Here is a 6,563-nt window from a genome sequence, read left to right on the forward strand (position 1 = left end):
TTGAGGGAGTACTTGAGTGGAGGCCCAATGTCCTTCTGCTATATATTCTGTATTTTTAAATGAAAACCTTACAGGTGTGTTTTTGGTGGACTTTATCATCCAAATATTGTGAAATATTTGTAATTTTTAAATATTTAAAATAGAACAGGTTTTGCAAAATTTGACTTGTAGTCACATGCAAGAATTGATTGTTAAGACTGCAGAAATGATGTCAACCAGTTTTGAAACACAACCATGATTAAAAAGTAATGGTACTAGACACTCAAATTTTAGCATGTCCGAATTATTTTACCATGTATCATTAATATTCATGCTACATTTATTGTGTCTGCATGATAGGAAAACAGAGTGCTACTTTTCATCCCTTCTCATATTCAGGTTCAGTAATGTCATGTGATTGGCTTGAAATAGGTTAGGGTGGGAATGTTTACATCTTGGAAATGGGCAAATACTACAGTTCAGCTCCCATTCTCCATTCTGGTTACTGGTTGCTAAATGATACCAGCACGCTAGTGAATCTAAAAGTTTCTCTGATATATTTTTAAAAGAATTTTTTACCAGATTATGTAAGTAGACTACAATTCTCATATATAAATGGCATTATAGCTTAGCTTTTGGCAATTATGACAAATACTTTGCTAAATTTCCTTAGTGTCACCTGCTAATGATTGAGGAGAGTGAATTTGTTACTTTTTTTATTGTTGTAATTTTAATGCAACTGAACATTTCAGAAAAAGCTGGTTTTAAAAAATATCCTAGTGATGTGTCAAAGCCATTTTAAGACTTGATTAAAGAATATCAGAAAAGACTACTATTTTCTACAATATGTGATTATGTTTTGTAATTTTTATGCAAGCAAAATTGTTTTTATGTAATAAAGTACTATAAAACCAAGATCATTTTATCACATTTAAATTTTTTTACTTTTTATTTTAAAAATACTTTTATTGGGGGTCTCACATCTCTTATCACAATCCATACATTCACCCAGTGTGTCAAGCACATTTGCACATATGCTGCCATCATCATTTCAAAGCATTCTCTTCCCCCTTGAGCCCCTGATATCAGCTCCCAATTTCTTCCCCTTCTCTCCCTCACCTGCCCTCCTTCGTGAATGCTTGATAAGTTATAGATTATTTTTTCCATATCTTACATCATCCTCCATCGCCCCTCACCCACTTTTCTGTTATTTGTCACCCTGGACAGGGGTTCTAAGTTGATTCTTGTGATCGATTCCCCATTTCTCCCCCCACCCTACCCTAATCCTCTTGGTACCTCTACTTTCCTTGTTGGCACTGAGAGGGTTATCTCTCCTGAATTCCCTGTGTTGCGGGCTCTTATCTGTAGCAGTGTGCATGCTCTGGTTTAATCCAATTTGTGAGGTAGAATTGAGGCCAGGATAGTCGGGGGAAGGAAGCACCAAAGAGCTAGAGGAAAGTTGTGTGTTTCATCGGTACTATACTGCACCCTGACTGGCTCATCTCTTCCCTGTGACCTCTCTGTGAGGGGATGTCCATTTGTCTACAGATGGGCATTTGGGTCTCCACTCCATGGTCCCCCACCCCCATTCACTTTGGGTATGATTTTTTTCTGGGTCTTAGATGCCTGATACCTGATCCCATCAACACCTCATGATCACACTGGCTCAATAGTGGGAAGAAGGAAAGAATGAACCACACACACACACAACACAAACTAATAAGATAGGTAGGTAGTAAATCACCCAACACAAAAGGTACAAGATGATCACAGAGTCCACAGATGGATGTAATAATACTGAATATCGATGGATTTAACTCAGGCATTAAGAGGCAGAGGCTAACAGACTGGCTTAGAAAACACAATCCATTGATCTGCTGCCTATAGGAGACACATCCCAAGCTTGCTGACAAAAACAGGTTGAGAATTAAAGGCTGGAGAAAAATATACCAAGCAAATGGCAATGCAAAAAAAGCATGGGTAGCAATCTTAATCTCTGACAACATTTTGTTTTATCATTGCTTAAAACTTGTCCCAGTAGGCATTCATGATCCTGTAAGTAAAACTTTACTTCCTTTAAAGGTAAATACCTATTATAAAAATTCCATTAACTAATAATTTCATGTTTTCTAAGACTCGGTTTGTGCTCTATAAAACAGACTTGTCTGTGCCACCATAAATACGATTTAGTGAAACAGGAATTACTAGCCAAGGGAATATCAGCTTGTCCCTACAATGTCTTCTCAGTCATTTGATGAATGACAGGGGATTAAGAGGAATCAAACCAAACAATGATTAAAGCATGCTACTTAAGGAGTAGAGAGCTATTCTCAATTGACCTGACTTGTTAAGAAAAAAAACCCTGCCTGCCACTTGAATTGTTGGCCCTCTTCCCTCTCCCTCATGAGCTATAAAAACAGAGTTTAGAGGACTACCAGAGCAATGAAAAGATGTTAGTAATAAGGAAGGAGTAGGCTGAGATTACCTTTCTCTCTTGCTTAAAAGCTTACATCTTCAGTCCCAAAGTCACTAGACACAAAAATCTTGACCCAATCATGCAATTCACTATTCCAGACCAGCTCCCCTCCATGAAGACTTCCAGACATCTTCAGACGGGTGCTCCTGATTGACGATGCACACAATGCCACTGCGCTTTTCAAGAGAGAAGTAAATAAATAATTTTTTCTTTTGTTGTTGTTGTTGTTCTACACATGCCTATAATGAGCACATAATCACATATTTCTATCTGAGTACATGTACCAAGATAGACATTTAGATAGAAAGTAAGAAATAAAACTGCTTGATTATGGGGTATGCAAATTTCTACTAAGACACTGCCAAATTGTTCTCTAAAGGATTTACATTAATTATAATTCTCCACTATCAAAGTATAAAAGCCCACTCACACACATATACAAAATAATTTTAAAAGTCAATATTCTACAGATAAGAGCCCACAAAACAGAGAATCAAGGATAGATAAACCCCTCAGGCCAAAAATGAGAATAGAGATACCAGGAGGATAAGGGGAAGGTGAGGGAGAAAGGGGCAATCGATCACAAGGATCAAAATATAACCCCCTCCCAGGGGAACGAATAACAGAAAAGTGGGTGAAGGGCAAAGAGGATGATGTAAGATATGAAAATAATAATCTATAACTTATCAAGGGTTCATGAGGGACAGAGAAGGGGAGGTGGAAAATGAGGAGCTTATATCAAAGGGCTCAAGTAGAAAAAAATTGCTCGGTAAATGATGATGGCAGCATATATACAAATGTGCTTGACACAATGGATGAATGTATGGATTGAGATGGGAGATGTAAGAGACCCAATAAAAGTATTTAATGAAAAAGCCAATATTTTTATTGTTTTAATTTGTAATTTTATGGTTACTAATGCATGATATTAAGTATCTTCTTCCATATTCAAATTGGCTGTCTATTTTTATTTTGTTAATGTCCTGTTCAAATCCTGTACCCATTTAAATCTGAGGTTTAAATGTAATTTATTAATACTTTAGGGGACTACATAAATTTGGATGCTAATAAATAATTTTTAAAATGTAGCAAGTATTTCAAGTCCTTTTGAACAAGCACTTGTTGATAAACATCAAGGATTGCAGCTTTCAGTATGGATTACAATTTAATGTAAAGAAAACAAAATTTCTCACAAATAGACCAATAGATAAAATCATCATAATGGGAGAAAAGAGTAGAGTTGCCAAGGATTTTTCTTGCTTGGATCTGCAATCAATGTGTGTGGAAGACAGCAGTTAAGGAATACAAATGTACGTTGCATTAGGTGACTCTGTTGCCCAGGACCTCTTGAAAGTGTGAAAAAGCAAGAATGGTACTTTGCGGACTAGCGTTCACTTTGCTCAGCCATGTTATGTTCCATTGCCCTATAAGCATGTGAAAATTGGACATTGAATAAGGGAAGCCAAAGAATAATTGATGTATTTGAATGGCAGTGCTGTCGAAGAACAGTGAAGTGCCACGGACTGGCAAAAAACAAACAAATCTGGTTTTGGATGAAGTACGTCCAGAATGCTCCTAGGAAGCAAGGATGGTGAGATTCAGTTTCATGTGCTTTGGACATGTTATCAGGAGATACCAATTTCTAGGTAAGGATCTCTTAGTTGGTAAAATAGAGGGGGTGGGGGTGGGGAAGAAGAGGAAAGCTCTCAACAAGATGCATTGACACAGTGGTTTCAACAATGGACATAGGTTGCTGTGAGTCCGACAGGACTCATGGGCATCTAATGACAACCACCACCACCTTGTAAGAGATGTGTAAATGTAAAGAGATGGGATTGGAAGGGTCTGGAATATTGACCATAATGTTTGTATTTCAGATTATCAGCAGTTGAGAAAATAGATTTTTGAGTAGAGAGTATTATGAATACGTGGTTTAGGAGCATAAATCAAACCAGGTGTTGTCATCATTCAGCTCTTTGTTCAAAAGGCTTCTCTTCAGAGAAGCTTTTTCTGATCATCCTAAAGATAGTCACCTCTACCTGCTGCCCAATTACTTTATATTCAATTTTCCTGCTTTATTCTCTTCATAGCACTGCATAGCTATCTCATAGTAAATTAGTTACTGTTCATACTGCCTTCTCTCATGTTACCTGTGTTTCTCATTACAATGGAAGTTCCATGAAAGTAGAAAACGTATTATCTCCACTTTTATATTACCACTACTGAGAAAAATACATATCCTTGGATGTTCATGATAATATTTATTAAGTGATCAAATGCATAGAGTTGTCAAAGATATAAAACCCGGTGCCAAGAACATAGTTATTTATAAGAAAAATATCTAAAGGCTTGGCTTATCTCCCTGCATAATAATTTAGGATATCATTCAAAAACTTTATCCACTTAATAAAAACAATTATGGACTAGTTTAGATAGTTTTATTTCCTATTAAAGAATTACCAAAATAAACTGGTATCTCTCATGCTGAAATGTTTCTCCAACTGCAAATCCATTCCCACAAAAGTATGCATTGAGTTCCAGGAAGTATTCTAGATTATGCATTAAATGAGTAATGCTGTGGCAGAATTACTGTGTCAAAAAAAGACAACCTGTGTTTAAGCTATTTGCTAGACACAGCTCTAGTGAACACAACTGGTTTCACTGAGGAGGAGCTCTGAAATAGATGGACCCTGAGTCAGAACACTGGTTCACCAATCTGTGGTGGTACTCCTTGGGTGGGTCACTCAGGTGACCAATCCAAGTTATGAGTATTGTTTTTTTGTAAGTATCCGACTCAAAGAGCATTTTCATTTCTTCCTTTAAACCACAGATCCAGAACTGTCATCAACACTTGTTAAACAAGTTTCCTTTTAATTGCTTTCTGCTATTGCACCCAGCCCTTAAAATTCCAACTATCATTGTGGTTAGTACCATTTAACTGAGAACCACTGATCAGGACAAAAGGAGCACAGAAGTTTCATTTATCTTCATTAATACCAACAACCCTTTTATCTGCACATTATGTATAGGTAAGTAGAGATTTGCTTGCCTAAAATTCTGACATAAATAAATTTACTACTATCTCCTAGATAGGTCTCCCAACCATGGGATCCAGTGAAACCTTTGCCTTAAGAAAGCATTTATAGTTTCCCCACAGCATTTTGGGACCCGCACAAAGACAGCACTGTAACAACAATGTACTTGTCTTTGGAATTTATAGTTTTATGTGATAATTGAGGATTATTTCAGAATAAGGTGATAAGGAGTTTTAACATCTTGTGATTGAGAAATAATATAAATGCATAGCTGTTATGAAGTTGAGGGGAGGTAGTTGAGAGAACTTTTTTTTTCTTCTCATGAGTGAATTGGTAACTTGTTGGTGCTAAAAATGATGTTGAAGACTCGCTGTATTTCTTTGCTGTCTTGTGCTTTCTGAGCGCTCTCCTGGATATTCTCTAATTGTATTTTCCTCACTCCACTGCGGGGAGTGTCCTTGGGGACTTGTATGTAAAGCCATCTGTTTATATCTGTGAAATAGTCATGAGTAGAATAGTGTAGTTATAGATTAAACTCATGCTATTTTAATTTTTAAATTATCTAAATATATTATTGTTGTACTAAGTAAACAGTGATGATTCATATGAAACTTAAAAGGATATATTTTTTTAGCTTGCAAGGAGTCTAAAATATAAGAAATAAAGCAAAATTAACAAAACAGTTTTGAAGTATTTAATGTTTAAGTAAATATGGAATATAAATTACATAAATATTTCTCTAAGATTTTTAATCTCCATGAAATAGCTAAGACCATTAAGACAGTACATATCTATATATCTACATGCATACACACACATATGGGTTTTCACAAAGTTCATGGAAACTAGAAATAACAGACATTATAAATCTATGACGTTTTGAAACACATATAAACAATGCAAATATTTATGAAAAGTGATTCTAAAGCGTGAACTCATGGAGGCAGAATCTGTCAATAGCATTTATCTGTATTAAATAAAATAATTTACTGTTTTATGGTTTTCTTTTTATTTAAAATGTTAATCCTATTTATCACTGTGGTATTTTCTGATTAGACACATCTCTATTTTAT

The 6,563-nt window shown here is 35.7% G+C and overlaps 1 protein-coding gene across 1 annotated transcript in view; it reads left to right on the plus strand.

Moving 5' to 3' along the window:
• LOC101640494 (transmembrane serine protease 11B) overlaps positions 1-6,563 on the plus strand; it is a 42,624-nt gene that overhangs the window by 7,473 nt on the left and 28,588 nt on the right. The gene's annotated exons all lie outside the window — the stretch shown is intronic.

Source organism: Echinops telfairi, unplaced genomic scaffold (genome assembly GCF_000313985.2).
Source record: "Echinops telfairi isolate 266 unplaced genomic scaffold, ASM31398v2 ScPeMD7_7468;HRSCAF=8506_0, whole genome shotgun sequence".
Lineage (NCBI taxonomy): Eukaryota > Metazoa > Chordata > Mammalia > Afrosoricida > Tenrecidae > Echinops > Echinops telfairi.